Source organism: Electrona antarctica, assembly GCF_951216825.1.
Source record: "Electrona antarctica genome assembly, chromosome: 1".
Lineage (NCBI taxonomy): Eukaryota > Metazoa > Chordata > Actinopteri > Myctophiformes > Myctophidae > Electrona > Electrona antarctica.
Window position 1 is genome coordinate 55,172,835 of NC_136806.1, and position 19,415 is coordinate 55,192,249.

The following is a 19,415-nucleotide window of genomic DNA, read 5'->3' on the forward strand; positions in this document are numbered from 1 at the left end:
TTGGCGCATTAATACTGATTTGATGTGGTAACAGATGTGTGCGTATAGTATATTTTACAGTGGCTTAAAATATTATGACACAGTCAATCCTAGACAAGGACCCTATCAATTTTATACGGTTCAGTGTGTGTGTGTGTGTGTGTGTGTTATTCGGTTCAGTTTTAATATACTTTATGATGGATATAAAGTTGTGGTTGTTATCCAATGCTCCTATAATTAACAGTATATATACAGTAGCTGTTGAAGAGCATTGTGATTGTTTTGTACACACAAGGATACACAGAAATGCATATCATTTTGCACAGAAATGCATATCATTTTATGACAAGTAAAGAATTGCATAGATAGATGTATGGCAGATCTTGCTAAATCTTTTTGAGATTATCAATACTTCAATCACACGATTATAGGCAAGAAATGTATGAAATTAGTATTTACTTATGGCAATTATATCATAGTTAGCTGACTCAATTATGGTCTCGGTCAAATTATATGGAAACTAGATGAAGTGCCCCTCGGGGCACAGGTCTCCACCTCCACCAGGGCAGGTCAGGTTGTGACCTCCTGGTGGCGCTATAATAGGCCCATGTGAAAAGGGTGCCATTTCTTCTTACGCCTTGGATGGCAATTGGATGATTTGAGGCATTTTGTTCCAAAAATGTGTTTTGCAAAAACGCACCTGTTGGTGGCGCTATAACAGGCCAATGTGAAAAGGGTGGGATATATTCCTCAGCCTAGTAGGAAAGTCCGTGGAAGATTTCACGTAAATTTGCACGCTGCGTTCATGATTTGAGGGATTTTGTTCCAAAAATGTGTTTTGCAAAAATCCACCCGTTGGTGGCGCTATAACAGGCCAATGTGAAAAGGGTGGGATATATTCCTCAGCCTAGTAGGAAAGTCTGTGGAAGATTTCACGTAAATTGCACGCTGCGTTCATGATTTGAGGCATTTTGTTCAAACGGGCCAATCCTGCCAACTTTGAAAGGCAATGTTAGCCAATTAGGATGGAATATGAAAGGAGTAATATTAAAAAAAATGTTTTTCAAAAGTCGGCCTCCTGGTGGCGCTATAACAGGCCATTCTGGAAAATGTGGGGCAGAGGTTCATCGTTGGCATCCAGGGAGTGTGTGCGCAAAATTTGGCATGCCGGAGATTAGCTGTACAGTGTACACAGACGGACGGACACACGGACACACACACACGGACGGAGTGCAAAACATACTCTCTCCCCATGCCTTCGGCCTGGTGGAGACAATAATTGACTGATTTCAGAACACATGCTGCCATTGCAGAGGTCTGCACTCTAGTGGGCACTTTCTAGTTATCCCTGCATTAATCTTATATACAATTGAAAAGGTGTCCCCAGGAGGTGTCCCCAGGACAGGAACAAAAGGCACCAGCTACTACGTCACTGACACACTGCAACACACACTGCAACAACCCACTAAACACACTAACACGTCACAGACTTACCCTCCGCGTCGTTCGTTCCCTATCTCCTCATGTCGCGCCGCACGGCCCCACTCACCAACACCCGCGTAAAAACTGTCATTGCACTTCCACTAAAGCCGCCTCCCGTCCACACTCACAAACAACATCAATATCAATAATAAACACAAACACGCCACAAGCACCGACACCCCCGCCTAATTTGTTGCCAGGTCTATGACAACAAGCCCAGAAAAAATGCCATTCAACACGCTACTTACAACTCGCTTACAATTCGCGGACCTGGCAACACTGCATCCTGTTTTCCCATTGGCTACGGTTGCTACAACACGCATTTGCACTGCATCTTGGGAGCAACACAGCTTAATGTAGGGGTCACCGATTGCTGTGCTACATCCCCCTCATGTTCTCACCACCCCGTTCGGCTACGCCACACACACTAACCTACACAATTCTCCACATGCAACACAGGGCCCTTATTGGCTAGCCCCCTCACATGGCGATCCCTACGCAACAAAACACAGGCCAGCCACACACACACACCCACCCACACACACACACACAACGCCCACGTTCGGAAATATCGCACTGAGCGCACTGTGCAAACCTGCCGTGGTACAAGCGGGACAAACCGACGCGCATACATGGACACGAACAACAACAACAACAACACTACACGCACACGCGCGCGCTGCAACAACACACAGCTACGTACAGTGTGTGTGTGTGTGTGTGTGTGTGTGCGTGCGTGCGTGCGCGGGGGGGAATTTGGATCGCCTCGCGATGCAGCGAAAATGCCACTACACTACACAGGGCTCGACAGTGCGACTAGGTACTCGCATTTGCGCCTTACAACATCACCGTGCGCGCTGTAACATTCACTTTGTACCACCGGTGCGACTACACAATCCGAACTTTAAAGCTACACGTTGCGCAGTTTACATCCAAAAGAATGTGTCACTCTCTCGGTTCTGCACCGCTGCTGGAGAAGTATAGCACTGTCGCAGGCCGCGCAACTAATCCCCCCCCCCCCCCCCCACACACCCCAGAGACGGAGGAGAGAGAAGAGAGCGAGAGAGACAGAGAGCACACACGTGAGTCCTGCAAATTATATTGACCCAATATTAATTTGTACAATCTAGCAAAGCATAAGATATGATGGTTTGGAGAATAGGCTGGTCTCTCTTTTTACAAGACATAAGCCATTGCATACAGGTTCTCAACCTTTTTAATTTCAAGGACCCCCATAACTCTGAGAGTAAAACCAAATGGACCCATAAGAGTCCCATTTGATTCCATTTGTACAGTATCAGAGTTACACGTTATAAAAGAGTCCATTTGGTTCCATTTGTACACTCTCAGAGTTACAGACCTGTAGGGTCCACTTGGTTCCATTTGTACACTCTCAGAGTTACAGACCTATAATGGGTCCATTTGGAACCCCCTCAAGGAACCACGAGGGTCCCTGGATCACACCTTTGACAGCCACTGCTTTACATCTATACATAACTAATATAGAGCATATTTGATCCATTTATTGTTATGGATAAGAACAACAACACTACACGCGCGCGCGCGCGCACACGCTGCAACACAAAACAGCTGCATAAAACGCGTGTCACTGTGGACTTCTGTATCTGTGGACTTCTGTATCGCAACGCGGGGCAACGCAACTCTGGGATGAGCGGGCCGAAGGCCCGCGAAATTCTAGTGTTTTACAATTGTATCATGTTATACGATATTATGCTATATTCAGTACCATCAGTGTGAGTTAAGGCCATTTCAAATTTGTGTGCTGAAATCCTGCATTGAAGAAGAAGTACTTTTTATGTTAACTTTTCGATTAGTGAAACCTCTCTGTATATTATTAAAGTATCATCTAAATTCTAAACCAGAAATGGCACCATGAAAGTTTATTTTTTGCAAATATACAGTTCTTTGGACGACACGGACAACAATTGAAAAACCATGGCAGCAATCATCACAGCCCACAAAGCTTCCACTGTACGCTGGGTTTTAGACAATGTATTTCAGAGCAATTGGGACAATACATATGTTTTCAAGAAAGTGCTGTATAGCAATCACGCCATTATGCCGTTACTTACGCACCACGGAGCTCACAAATGCCATTCTCCTCATTGTTGCTCTCCGGCCCTCCTTTTCCACTAGTCTTCTAGGATCAAATGTTCTGCAGTCCCCCCTGGGGAACAGAATTAGTAGCAAGATGTTGGAAGAAACCCAAATTGATATCTTATTGATGCGATGGTTATTTCACTCAGAACAATCAGGCTGCTACTGGGGTGGGGTGCCAGCTTGACAATAATTGGTCCACTTTTCTGACTACACTAAAAGTCAAGTTGCATCTATCGAAAAAAGGAAAAGAAAAGAAAAGGAAAGGAAACTAAAGCAATGGAAATGTGTAACACTGGAAGAGCCTTGTGAAGAATTGTATCAGTAAAAAAAAGGGTGGAAATTGTCCTAATTTAACCAGGAAATAAAAAACTGAAACGTTGAACTTTGTTTCAACATTTTAAACAAAAACACAGAAAACAAAACACAAATGGAAAAACTAGTGGTTAATGAGATTTAAATCAATGACAGGGAGACTGAAGCATCTGGTGTTAGTGCTGACCAGTGAGATGCAACAACAGCTCAACTAATTTACGGTGGAATGGACCTCACAGTCCAGCTGTGGATGATTGTGCTGCAATGCCAAGCATGAGACAGGGTGGTCTCTCATTAAAAAAAAACACCAATTCGCTAGAAGAACAATGGCATTCGGCCCAAACCAAGCCTTCACAATTCCGGGGAGCTGCAGAGCCTTTCACCAGAGGGGGGTTTGTATCAATTAAGGAGCTTGTCGAGTTCTCCCTTTTTAAAAAAGGGACTGAATAATTTAAACATCTGGTCTAAGATGCTATTAACAAAGGTGACACAGCAGGTCTCTGTTGTGGTGATGTTTATATGTGATTTAGTTATAGGAAGTAAATGGAGGAAGGGAAAAGGGGCGAGGACATAGGGCAAAAGGCAATGGCATGTGTTGTGGTGTCCAAGGTATAGCGAAGTATGACTTAATGCAACAGCGTAGTTATCGTCGTACAATAAGGCTCACTCTGTACCAAGGTGGGAGAGGCATAAATTGGCTCCGCTTATTCTCCCAATGCTTCCAGTGAAAATACGGTAACTTATGAAGGAAGGTCAGGGGGGCGGACCCCTGATGGTTAATTGAAGCCTTATTAACCCATTTACGCCCGACATCGAAATAAAAAAAAAGTCTTCTGAAAGAATATATATTCAAAAGATTTGTGCCACATTTTCACGATTTTTCAAAAAATAGCAGGCCTACAAGCTCGTAGCGCGCCACTCGGTGGCGCGCTGCGAGCTTGTAGACCTGCTATTTTTCAATAGCTAAAGTATAACATAATGCTTAGTTAAAACACCAAAAGGGGTTCCCGCCTAGAATGAGTTAATGTTACTCACAGGTGTCTGAGGCAGAGGACTAACCCGACTGCAGGCCTAGTTATCGGGGCATTTTCACATTTCAATGTTTTAAACCAATTATAGGTATATTTCCTAGTTTCATTGCCGTTAAATAGTCGGCAAAGTAACCCATTTAATTTCACCTTGGATGTCCCTCTGTGGTTGTCTGCTCCGAGGACGCGGCATAGCTCCCTTGCGAGGGTTCGATGTATTCTATAATTAATAATTCATCACCTCATGGCTAAACGGATAGGAGTCTGGCGGTGTGCTAAAGTGAAACTGACACAGTAGTATAGTTCTGAGCAGTCTCTTCACTTTGTCCTAATGAGGTGTTTATGGTTGATTATGTAATGCAACCATATCAAACGTCGCTTCTACGTTTTCCCTTTTCTCCCCTGTAATTCTCAGCCTGTTCCCTTCGGAGACGTTTGGAGCTTCATACCACTGTAATCAAAAATCAAGGAGGTTTTTCACCAAATCAGCATAATGTGATGACAAACACCCATTGTCTTGATGATTCCTATCATTTGGCCGTGTCTATCAAGCAGTGGAAGTATGAACGCGCACGCACGCACGCACGCACGCACGCACGCACGCACGCACGCACGCACGCACGCACGCACACACGCACACACGCACACACACACACACACACACACACACACACACACACACACACACACACACACACACACACACACACACACACACACACACACACACACACACACACACTATAGGGCTAAAGTTGTTAGTGTTTCGTAATAATAATGACAATTTACAAAGTAAATAGTAACTAAAGGTTTCATATAATATATATATATAATCAGCATAATGTGATGACAAACACCCATTGTCTTGATGATTCCTATCATTTGGCCGTGTCTATCAAGCAGTGGAAGTATGAACGCGCACACACTCTCACACACACACACACACACACACACACACACACACACACACACACACACACACACACACACACACACACACACACACACACACACACACACACACACACACACACACACACACACACACACACACACACACACACACACACACACACACACAATGGAGTGTCTGTAAACGGTTCCTCTCTTACCTCGAAGAGTTTCACTGTGAAGATAATTAATGATGAAAAAGGTCATCCTCAACAGGCATCTTTGAAGATATTCCGTCTCATTCTCTCAAACGCCACCATGCACTGTAAGACAAAGAAAGATCAGATCATTAAAAAAAAGATAAGTTGTTAGGAAGGGGATTTCACTTTTTTTGTTTTCCTGTGGTAAATCCGTAAATCAATTGTATACACAACTGTTCACAGTGTTCGCACGCCGTCTCAATCAATGCCTATTGATTTATTGTGTTAAAATTACAATTTGATTCCAGCCGTTTTCATGCCCAGAATGTATGCAAATCACATGATGATGAAACATACTCTAGTTTCATATACAGTATAGTTTGTTATTTTCACTTCAACTGGCTTTGTACCCGTGTCTGTTCGTACCAAAAAAATGTACCCGTGTCTGTTCGTACCACTCAAAAATGTACCCGTGTCTGTTCGTACCAAAAAGAATGAGCATGGTTGCTATGGTCACCCAGTTCACACGGGTGTGATTTCATTATGTCAGACATTACGTCAGACCACAGCTGATCAGTCTATATAAGACCTTACACCACTCAGTTCACACGGGTGTGATTTTTACTCTAGCTCACAGCACGTCACTTTGAGCCGCTTTTTACACAAATATTCTCTTTGGTTTTTATATATATTTGTGGGGCCTTTTTATGCCTTTATTTGATAGGACAGTAGACTGACAGAAAATGGGGAGAGAGAGATGAGGAGTGACACGCAGCAAAGGTCATCGGGATTTGAACCCGCGACAGGCTGTCAGGATGGATTAGCAGCCTAGGTGCCCGGACGCGTCTACGCCAGCCGTCCCGGGCCACGAATCTTCTCTTCCGGGGGGGGGGGTCCCCTGGTACAAAGCATTGTCAGATGGGGGTCCAATTTGGGGGTCCTTTTATAGCACGAAAAAGTTTGATAACTACTGATTTAGACAGCATTCGTAGAATCGGCCTGATGGGTCTTAATCCATTGAGACCTGGAACGCATCCATGTCACGTTAGCGTTTAACCACATTAACCATTAACCCATTTTGGGGCGGGAACCCCTTTTGGTGTTTTAAACATTGTTATAATTTAGCTATTGAAAAATAGCAGATCTACAAGCTCATAGCGCGCCACCGAGTGGCGCGCTATGAACTTGTAGGTCTGCTATTTTTTAAAAATCGTTAAAATGTGCCTCAAATCTTTCCGAAAATTGTCATGATTTAGATTTGTTTTTTAAAATTTCGACGTCAGGCCCGAATGGGTTAAAATGGCACACTTTGCTGCATCAACGTGTCAAAAGGGATGAAATGATGGGAGAGGCAGATTGAATACAGACAGAGAGGGTTCATTTGGATGCACCAACTCCCTGGTCAGAACAGGAGGAATTAAACGCTATACCCGGTGTGTCTTGTCAGTCAGTCTGGGGGGATTTAAGTGCTGTTCCTGGTGTGCGTTGTCAGTCCATTCAGGGAATTAAACGCTGTTCCCGGTGCGTCTTGTCATTCAGTTTGGGGGAATTAAATATTGTTCCCGTTGTGTCTTGTCAGTCAGTTCAGTTATTTTGTTTTCCGGTTCTGGCCTATCCATCAAAAGTTTTAGCGGAATATTATTATTATTATTATTTAATTATTTAGACTGGTCTTGTGTCCATTTTGTTCTTTAACACTAGCATGTCTGAGAGGTCATTTTGACCGTTTGTTGTCTCCACCAGGCCGAAGGCATGGGGAGAGAGTATGTTTTGCACTCCGTCCGTCCGTGTGTGTGTCCGTCCTTCCTTCCTTCCGTCCGTCTGTTACCAGCTAATCTCCGGCACCGTTGGCCCGATCCATGCCAAACTTTGCACACACACTCTCTGGATGCCAACGACGAACCTCTGTCCCAAATATTCCTCAACGGCCTGTTATAGCGCCACCATGAGGCCGATTTAGGCAAAACACATTTCTGTAGATTACTCGTACACATTTTATCCATACATCACACAATTCGGTATACACTATCTCCATAGTCATGTGATCAACACGGATCTGCACCATTTCCCATCTTCCTTCCTGATTGGCTAAGATTCGCTTCCAAAGCTCACATGATTGGTCCGTTTCGAACAAAATGCCACAAATCACAAACACAGTGTGCAATTTACGTGAAATTATACACACACTTTTCCACTAGGCTGAGGACGACATGACACAATTTATTTTCCAAACCAGCCTCATGGTGGCGCTATAACAGGGCAATTCCTGTTTTTACCTATAACTGCATCGATCTGTGTACAACTTTGTATGCGCAGTTGCGCACTCCCTAGAAGCCATGGAAAAACATTTTCCCTGCATCCCTCCACATCTGCCGGTTATAGCGCCACCATGAGGCCGATTTCTGCAAAACACATTGTTTATATTAGTCGCACAGATTTCATCCAAATCTCATGCAAATCGGTATACATGATCTCTGTAGTCATGTGATCAAGACGAGTCTGTTTGATGTCTCAGATTCTACACTGATTGGCTAAGATTGCCTTCCAAAGTCTTCAGGAGTGGCCCGTTTTGTACTAAATGCTGCACATGTCCTGCTCATCCAGAATTCTATCCTCAGAGATGCTATGAGTGATCTGGCTCTGCATTTCCTCAACAAAATGAAGAAAATTGTTGCAAAAAACAAACGTTTTATATCACTCCTAAACATTTTGCCAAACATCATGTGGCAGCGGTGGCCGAACGGATAGCGGCGCGGTCTAGATACCGGAAGGTTCCCAGTTCGAACCAGCCGTCCGACACGTTAAAATTACCACCGCTGAAATGCCCTTGAACAAGGCATCAACCACTACGATGAAATGTGTTCTATGAGCAGGGCCTGGCTGGAAACAAGTTCTTGAGCTTAGCCCAGATACCCTGGGTAAATATAGATTTCATTTCATTTCATTTCATTTCATTTCATTTCACACACACTCCTGGTGGAGACCTGTGCCCAGAAGGGCACTTTTTCTAGTTTATTATATTATCTTTGCCCATGAAGCTTTCAAAATGTTCCCCTTCCATGACCATCATCATCCATCACCGTTCCATCATCTCAGAAATGTTTGACATCTGAAACATTTTATAAAATATAAAATATGAATTTAAGCACATGCTACTTCTGTCTCCTTTTACTTCGGACAGGAACCCTAGTATATAGCATCTATTCTCGCCATGTCATAATAGGCCTATCTCACAGCCCCCTTTCCACGCCCACTTCCGGTAGATCGTGGTGTCATTTAACATTAGGCATTTACACTTTTTTTCTCTGGAGAATCTAAGTACATTTCCTAATGTTAAAATGTCAAAGACCGATAATAATATGAAGAAAACACAATGGTATAACAACTCAAATAAGTAGAATAAACCTTACCTTCACAAAACGGTAGTTTGTGGCTTGTGAAAATACCTCTTTTAACATGGAAGCCTATGGACCGCAAAAAAAACAACACCACTATCAACAAAAAGGGGCGTAAAAAGGGGGCGGGGAAATGCTGTGAGATAGGCCTATAGCGACATTTGGCAAAATAAATAGTTGCCCGAATATTATCCTGAAAACAAAATCTGCTTTTGGATTGTCAATTTTCAGGGAGGAAATTTGGTGTAGGTGGAAAAATGGAGGGGATCAAGTATAGACCCCTGGGAGACCCTGGTCAACAACGTGTATACTGTAGGTCGGGTTATCAGCCTAAGGACCCCCTAGATGAGATAGAGATGAAGCAGGGACCCCTATATTGTATACAACCGTGTTGCAGATTAAACTTTTTCATATAGATTTCATTGATCTACAAGCTCAACAAGTTCGCCTCTCAGTGCTGTGAGCTTGTAGATATGCTATTTTCGGCTAATGTCACACAAAGATTTGGGCTGGCAGACCCCCTGTAGTATCTCTGAAGGTTAGGACCCCCTGTTGGAAGACCCCTGGTGGGGATAAATGGATACAACTCAATGAGCATTACAGTCAGTGTTGTTTTCCTCGACTAATACTAGGACAAAAACTAAATGAAAACTAAGCTACGATGACTAAAATAAAAACTAGACTAAAATGTTAGGAAGGGACTATAGTGGACAAAATATCCAGTATAAGTAAGACATTTAATTATCAAGTCATTTTACACTTTTACACTGTAGATCGGCTATTTTCAGCAAGTGTAAAATCAGCATTTACGACGGCATCAAGGCCCGCCAAAATACATTTTAGTCGACTAAATCAACTGTAACTAAAACTAGACCAACACTAAAACATTCCAGGTGAGTAAAATGTGGCTGAAACTAAATGAAAACTATTCAAAAGACTGACTAAAACTAAAATAAAAATTAGCTGCCAAAAACACCGATTACAGTCCAACTTAAATGTAATTATTTCTTGCACCTTCGTGACTCTTATACCTTTGCCTGCTTGGTATGACACACATTCCTGAATGATTACTCTTAGGCTACTGTAACCAGCCCATTTTGACCTGAGATCAGATTCTAAAGATGTCTTCTACATCCTGACAGTTTTCTGAAAAAGCTATGTTTCTATGTCAGTCGTTCTTCGATTTTTCAAAAATAGCAGACCTACTGTACAAGCTGGTTTAATTTGCAATGGTTTCATGAAAAAAAGGGCAATAATCGATTTATGACAGCTAGTAGACTCCAAAACAAGACAGCATGAATAATTATACGGTCTTCTTATCCAACATTATAAATAAATAGCAAGTTACTAACTGTACAGGTTGTGAATTAAAATGTATAAAGCACATTCATCGCAACATTGTCAAACTGCCTGTGGTCATGTTGACTATTGTGGTGAATGACGTCCATCTCCTTTAGCCAAATGGAAATAGCCATCTACACGTTTCACATTTCTACCTTCAGACTAGTGATGCACAGAATATTCGTCCGCAGAAAATATTCGGCAGAAAATGGCTAAAAATGCATTTTCGGCCTATTCGGTTTCGGCCCAAATAGGCAGAAAATATATCACCGAATAGTGTATGCAATTAATGCATTCAAAAGAGCTGAATAAATGTTTTATGGACCCATAACAGTGATTATTTTTTAAGTTAAGTTTTGCCATAACCATTTATTTTGCCATAAATCAGGTAGCTTTAACAGCAGGCCATGACAGCAATGGTAGGAAAAAAGATATATAATTATTTATATTCGGATATTCGGTATTCGGCCGACTGTTTCCTATATTCGGTATTCGGTTTCGGCCAAGAATTTCCCTTTCGGTGCATCCCCGATTCCAGACAGAGATGATCAATTAATTACAAAAAAAACTTTGCTAAACTTTGTTAGCGTTTGCTAATGATCTACGGCGTGTCTAAAATCACAACAACGGAATGACATTCACTCATGAAAAAAACATTTGACATCCAAGTATTGCTCTCCATATAACACTGTGAAAAGATATTCAAGACAGCCAGCTCCACGGGATGCTTGGTTGCCCATTTCTTTTATGTATTTGCCACGAGTGCTTAGGATTACGTCTAGGGCTCTGATCCTGTCTAGACAGGAGAAATAAGGTGTCACCGTGGCTCTGCATGTTGACAGAGCACATCCCTGCATGATTCGACCCCGCCAAAGTAGAGCGCCTAAAACCATGACTGGAAAGCCCTAGTTACGGGCCGGGCCCCGACACTGCCCGGGCCCCGACCCCCCACCGGCGCACAGGCTTCCCAGTCCATATGACATTAATATTCATTTTCTTGGTTTTAACCCATTTTGGGCGGGAACCCCTTTTAGCATTATTATTTAAGCATTATGCTATTGAAAAATAGCAGATCTACAAGCTCATAGCGGGGAACCGAGTGCCGCGCTATGAGCTTGTAGGTCTGCTATTTTTGAAACATCGTGAAAATGTGCCTGAAATCATTGAAATATAGGCTATATTCTTTCAGAGTTTCAGTTTTTAACTCAAATCTTTGCTTCAGGAGAGGTCCCCTGGAACAACATGTTTTCAGATGGGGGTCGGTGGCATATTACATATAATTTGTGGGGTCCTTGACATGAAATATTGAGAACCACTGATATACAGTAGAAACCTTTTCAACATTTTCAGAATTAAAAAAAAATATATATATATTTTTTTTAATTTCGACGTCAGGCCAAAATGGATTAACGAAGAAGGAAACAGGCATGGTGTGCCCCGGGAGCGCCGCGTTTAGCATCAATGGAGACACAGTCAAACAATCAAATACAGGGAGGGATGAAGTTGGCTGTCTCATTCCCCTGGGCTCCATATTAATGAGACAGCGCCACACTGCAGCCAATTACAGCCACTCCCAGACAGATGCCTTCGGTCCAGGACAACCTACTGTTGTAGACCCAACACCCCCCCCACCCCACCCCACCCCACCCCACCGTCCTCATTTCCTGCACATGAGCATACATACATCATTTCCGTGTGACATAAATCTATACAAACATATGCATTATGCATGGTAACACTCTTTAAATGTTATTTACGTACAATGGGACTGGGTGAGGGGTTAAAAGACTAACATAACTGAATCCAGTGGTTTTGCTTTGAATGTTTGCAGCAGCGTGAACCGCAAAAAAAACCCATTTCGGTATATCTGCGGTCAGCTGATGAGAACGGAGGATGACGTTTTGGAACATAAACAATGTCAAGAGCATATAGCCATGCAGTTCAAATCAATAAAGGAGGAGTCTACACAAAGTCTACATGAAAGATTGCATATTTTTGGAATGAGTCTATAGAAAACATTTAACTGTCTTTGCCCGTTGCTCTAATACAGGGGTAACCAACCAGGGGTTCGGGAGCTACCAGTAGCTCGCACGAGCCATTCAAGTAGATCCCGGAGTGAGCGGGTGTCAGACTGACAGGCAGCCAGCCATCACTACCAATACACAGAATGTGGATTTTGAATAGCTCACAGTGATGGTCCCAGACATGTGTATCGAGTAATCAACTGCAGAGTTTGTTTGTTCTCTTGTTTGACCGCTATCCGTTGTGAACTTGTGATGCACAACTAAAAACCCACAGAGCTAAACAGCCTCTCACTCACTACTATACCTACACAGGCAAGCAGTCTGACTATGGAAAAATACATTTGTCTTAATATTTTGGCATTGATTTTCAGTATTTATTCTTATTTAAACTATAGTGTTTGTGTGCACATGCATTGAGCCTGTCAAAAAGTGTTTTTTTAAACATAGCCTATTTTAGTGGTAGATCATGGCTTACAATATTGGGAATAAAATGGGCTCTTGGGCTTGAAAAGGTTTGTTACCATTAGACCGGGTCTAATACCTTTCAAAGGTTTCATCTTGTCACAAATCTTCAATCTGAAAAGGGCAGTTTTAAAATTATATATCTTTTCATACTTTTGTCAGGAGCCGATGTGTTGTGTATGCTTGCAAGCTAACTTTTCAACCTGCCCATATAAGTCTATGACACCCATAACACCCTTATGGTCTTTTGCTGTGGTTGGCGGCTGCTACAGCATCACTGTTGTTGTACACAAGTATATAACCATTGTAAATAACACCCGCTCTGATTTGAGTGCTAAGGTAATACAACATAATACCATTCAACAGTCAATTACTATTCATCAAAAGGCACTAGGCCTTATAGGTGCCATGAGTAAAGCTGCCTCATGAAAGGAGGCTACTGTATCTCTTGGATCATGGCGGCTAATATAGACATGACACTAGATTAATTCAAAAGATAAAACCCATAATACATCAGTGAAGCAATCACAATGAAGGCGGCCTGCCTTTACAACTGCCATGTCAAACTGCTGGAACCTTCCGTGCACACTACATCCTTTAGAATAGATTTTAACAGCGTAAACCCTCTATACTTAGTACCCTATACATGACCCGAGTTGGCTATGTGCCTGGTACCATAGATATTATTTAAAAAAAATCACACCCGTGTGAACTGAGTGGTGCAACTCCGTGTGGGTCCCCGGAACTTCCAGACCCACGGCACGGTTCCGGATCCGAAACGGTCGAGAAATGACAGAGTTACTGTGTGGGGGAATTAGCATTTAGCAGACACCTCTCTCTCTCTCTCTCTCTCTCATTAGCAGGCAACAGTGCAACACTATCTCTCTCTCTGTTTCTAGCACAACAGCGCCACTTTTGCCCCTACTGGTACTCTAAACATAGGGACAGGTACTTGGACATAGGGACATTGCTGTTCCTTGGAGTGGTTGCACCACTCAAAAATAGATGCCTGTCGTGTATCCCAATGAAGGCAGGAAGTCAAGCGGAAGTGCAGCTGAAGGCTTTTTTTTTTAAAACAAATCTTAACAAAGTTATTAATACGACAACACAACATATTTTATGGCATAGGCAGCTCCCGGGAGAAACTATGCGCAGCTGCGCGACATGAGACTAATTACTTAGAGCGACAGAGAGAGAGAGGAGTGTGTGTGTGTACATGTGTGCGTGTGTGTGTAAATTTAACAAAGGTGCAGACGATCAGAAATCAGCAGAGAGTGAGCGATGTTTGCGCTACTCTATGCCGAATTGAAGTGGACTCGGACCCAGACTTTTTTTTTCTCCCTGGAAATAAAAACGTCTGGGTTTCCGAGGCAATACCACAATTTTTTCCTACTCAGTCTGTGTCTCATAGGAGGGCTTTGGGCAGTTCGGACACCCGTCCACCAGTGACATCATCAATGGTGAATCCAAGCTAATAGAAACGGCAGGATTTCTTTTCCTGAAAAGTTGCAATGCAAAAGTTGAAGCCATCGTTCTCACGATAATAAAAATCTAAATATATTTTAAAACAAATCTTGTTTAAAAAAAAATCTGCCTAATGATGATGTCACTGGTGGACGGGTGTCCGAACTGCCCAAAGTCCTCCTATGAGACACAGACTGAGTAGGAAACTAGAAAAAGTGCCCTTCCGGGCACAGGTCTCCACCAGGAGGATAGGAGTGTGTGTGATGTTTGGCAAAATGTTTAGGAGGATTTTTTTTTCCTTAATTTTGTTGAGGAAATGCAGAGCCAGATCACTCATAGCATCTCTGAGGATAGAATTCTGGATGAGCAGGACATGTGCAGCATTTTGTACAAAACGGGCCACTCCTGAAAACTTTGGAAGGCAATCTTAGCCAATCAGTGTACAATCTGAGAAATCCAACAGACTCGTCTTGATCACATGACTACAGAGATCATGTGTACCGATTTGAGGCATTTTGTTCCAAAAATGTGTTTTGCAAAAATCAACCTGTTGGTGGCGCTATAACAGGCCAATGTGAAAAGGGTGGGATATATTCCTCAGCCTAGTAAGAAAATGTGTGAAAGATTTCACGTAAATTGCATGCTGCGTTCATGATTTGAGGCTATTGTTCAAAACGGGGCAATCTTGCAAACTGTGAAAGCCAATTATAGCCAATTAGGATGGAATATGAAATATCAGACAGATCCGACTTGAGCACATGACCATAGAGATACTGTGTAACGATTTGTGAGATTTTTGGACAGAATCTGGAGGAGTAATATCAAAAAAATTGTTTTACAAAAGTCGGCCTCCTGGTGGCGCTATAAAAGGCAGATGCGGAAAATGCAGGTAAAAGGTTTGTCCTTGGCCTCTAGGGAGTGTGCATGCAACATTTCACGCAGATCGGTGCAGTTTTAGGTACAAAATGTGAAAAGCTGCCTCATGGTGGCGCTATAACAGGCCGTTCTGGAAAATGTGGGGCAGAGGTTCATCGTTGGCATCCAGGGAGTGTGTGTGCAAAGTTTGGCATCGCCCGGGTTAACAGTGCCGGAGATTAGCTGTTCACAGACGGACGGAAGGACGGAAGGAAGGAAGGACGGAAGGACGGACACACGGACGGAGTGCAAAACATACTCTCTCCCCATGCCTTCGGCCTGGTGGAGACAAAAATGGTGGTGTTTTATCATGAACATTAGTGAGGACCAATTATATGAAGAGATGTTGAAAAGTGGTGAAGTGGTCCTTTAACAGCTTTTAATTAATTTCCATCTGCCTTTCCCATTTCAGGTGCTTAATTTGCCATTTGGCCATGAGATGAAGAAGAACGGTGGGGAAAACACTGTACATGCGTTCAAGGTGACACCCATTGCCATCAACGGTACTTTGTGCTGAGCTGCTGTCTTTACCACTCGCAGGTTCTTGCAAGAATATTGGAGCTGAATGACAGACCTTGAAGAAATTAGGGTGGACAGAATTAAAATCACTGCGGGAATTATTTGTTTGTATGTAGTGACAGAGGCACAGATGCCTCGGCAGCTCAAAGAGGATGAACATTCTTAACATTTAAGAATATATATATACTTTAAGTGCTACAATGAAAGAAAAAAAAGATGCAGAGGAAGTTATTATAGCAGAATTTGCCCAGAATTTGGATAGTGATATAGTTTAAAATCCATTTTGGGCGGCAACCCCTTTTGGTGTTTTAAACATTATGTTATAATTTAGCTATTGAAAAACAGCAGATCTACAAGCTCATAGCGCGCCACCGAGTGGCGCGCTACGAGCTTGTAGGTCTGCTATTTTTGAAAAATCGTAAAAAAATGTGGCGCAAATCTTTGAATATATATATTCTTTCAAAGTGAACGTTTTTAACTCGGATCTAAATGGGTTAACGTAATACTTTTTCTATTGAGAACGTTTGATTGGGTGATTGATATCGATTGTTGTGGATTGACTTAATGTATTAATAGGATGTGTCTTCTACATGCATATACGGATAAAAGCCCCCCAGCAGCCTGGTCAGCTAGTCTCCCTGCTGTGTGTGCTCTTGAAAGCGCCACACTGTATAGCATTCAAGGAGGCTTTGTCTGGCCTGTACGCGATGGCTCATTAATTGTCCATTATGAAGCTCAGAGTCAGACAGGGGAGAAAAGACTACCTGCCTGGCATCAAAGTAGCCTCTTTATTGAGGGGCACAAGGAAATGACCCCTTAACCCATTTTAGGCGGGGACCCCTTTTGGTGTTAGCATTATGTTATGCTTTAGCTATTGAAGCTCATAGCTCATGTGAGCGTAGTGGCGCGCTACGAGCTTGTAGGTCTGCTATTTTTGAAAAGTCGTGAAAATGTGGCACAAATCATTGAATATATATTTCAGAGCGAACATTTTTGAGTCTGTCTGTCTGTCTGTCTGTGCAGAAAAAATGAGCATGGTTGCTACGGTCACCCAGTTCACCCGGGTGTGATTTCATTACGTCAGACATTACGTCAGACCACAGCTGATCAGGCTATATAAGACCTTACACCACTCAGTTCACACAGGTGTGATTTTTAACTAAAATATTGGCTTCTGGGGGGTCCCTGGAACTACATATTTTGAGATGGGGGTCCGTGGCCCAATAGAGATAATTCTGGGGGTCCTTGACATGAAAAAGGTTGAGCACCACTGACATAGAAACATGGGTTTTTCAGAAAAATGTTAGGATTTTGAAGCCTTTTTTTTTAATCGACCTCAGTCCAAAATGGGTTAAACTGACTGTTGGTAGCGAGTCTCCATTACACCATTGTAACAACAAGCAGCTGCTACATTTCTGTCTGCTCCGCGGCGTCCTGAACCACAGAGTCAGCCCTCTCGGTCAAGTGCCCACACCGCCAGATAGTCCCTTAAGAGGAGGATGTCACACAGCCCCGATGAGCATGTATGCACAGAGTGGAGGAAGGCTAGCTATAGTACAGTATACGTTACGTTAAACTTTAGCTATTGAAAAATAGCAGATCTACAGGCTCATAGCGCGCCACTCGGTGGCGCGCTATGAGCTTGTAGATCTGCTATTTTTGAAAAATCGTTAAAATGTGCCTCAAATCTTAAATTTTTGTGCCTCAAAAATTGTCATGATTTAGAAAACATTTTTTTCAAATTTCGACGTCGGGCCTGAATGGGTTAATACCACAATATGGAAATAAGTACAAGTTTGATATTCAAAATGTAATTACGAGGGGGGCAGGGGGGCGGGCGATCGGCGAACCATAATATGTTGCTCCATACGCGCCCGCCCGGGCTCTAGACCAGAAAGCACGCTGGCTGGGTCAGGTGGCTAGTTGTGAGCTTGTAGATCGGCTATTTTTCAAATAGCCAAAGTATACAGTATGGGACTGAAGTGGTTAATGCATTTTCCTTTTTTAATAATAATAAAAAATCAAAGTGACTAAAGTTTTATAATAATTGTAGAGGAGTAAAAAGTACAATATTTGCTGCTGAGGCGTAGAGGAGAAACAGTAAAAGTACTGAAAACTGGAAGTTACAGTAAAGTATAGTAAATTATTTATTTGGGAGGGACAGCGCGTATTAATGAAAACACAATCAATGTTGTGTAAACCAGACACCAGATTTAGAAAGAATGCTAGTTTCTATCCATAGTTCCCATACAAAAAAAACAGCGATAATACAAAAAGAGCACATAAACATTACTAAAAGTGTACCAACAGAAGACGAAAAACAACAGACCTAAAACAGACCTAAAATACAGGACACTCAAGAAAACTAATACATCCTATACCATCCATCCCTTTAGTTGGACCTTAAAATTGGACTCTCTCTTGTGTTAGCGGGTCGATTGTTCCAAATTGTGCTTCCTTGAACTGAAAAGGAATTTTGCGCAAAGGCTGGACTGCACGTCACAATCCCCTCTGGTGACGGTCCTTTGAATCTTTTGTTTGTGTCTACCTGTTTCTGACAATGTACTGCATAGGGACATGTTTTGTTTGTTTGCATTTCTTTTTGTTTGCAAATAATATCATCTTGGGAACAAAATGTGTGTGCATCAGCATGACATGCAGTGGTTGCAGTAAAACATGGGGTCTCTATAGGAGGCTTGCATCTGACTTTTACCCTTTTAATGATGGTTTTTATCATCATCGTTTTGACATAATATGGATGACCTGGTGAAGGTGTGGAACCAATGTTGAGCAAAGCCTTATAATCATCATAATCAATATATATATATATATATATATATATATATATATATACACACACACACACACACACACAGACATGCCTGAAACCTAATTTATACTTTGCACCGTCTATTTTCGGTGTGCAACACTGCCATACGACAGATCATAAATTAAGCATGACTTCCCTCAAAATAGAGAGAGAGAAAAACCCACCCTGACAAGACCAATGGGGACAGAAATAAATAAATAAAAAGAAAAGAAAAGAAAAAAAAAGTTGAGACTTCCATGATCTGGCAGCTAAAACTGTGTTGCAGACAAACAAGTGGCCAATTTTGAGAGTGCAGGCGGGCAGGCAGAGGCAGACAGACGCCGATGGGGGCCTGGGGACCTGGGAATCGTTGGGCTTGGCTAGTATTCAGGGTATATCAGGGGCTGGGTAGTACGATGCATGGCCCGGTACAACCGAGGGGACCGTGACTGGAATTAATGCGCTGTGATTGA

At 42.6% G+C, this 19,415-nt stretch overlaps 1 protein-coding gene across 5 annotated transcripts in view; it reads right to left on the bottom strand.

The window, feature by feature from the left end:
- LOC306924140 (uncharacterized protein) overlaps nt 1-19,415 on the bottom strand; it is a 328,928-nt gene that overhangs the window by 37,784 nt on the left and 271,729 nt on the right. For 3 of the 5 annotated variants that reach the window (XR_013790129.1, XR_013790130.1, XR_013790131.1), the window contains 2 exons: nt 6,035-6,136; nt 3,559-3,649 (listed from right to left, as the gene is read on the bottom strand). The gene's annotated coding sequence lies outside the window, so the exon portion shown is untranslated. Of the gene's footprint in view, nt 1-3,552; nt 3,650-6,034; nt 6,137-19,415 lie in introns of those variants that run through there. The other 2 variants (XR_013790128.1, XR_013790132.1) reach the window with 2 other exon arrangements.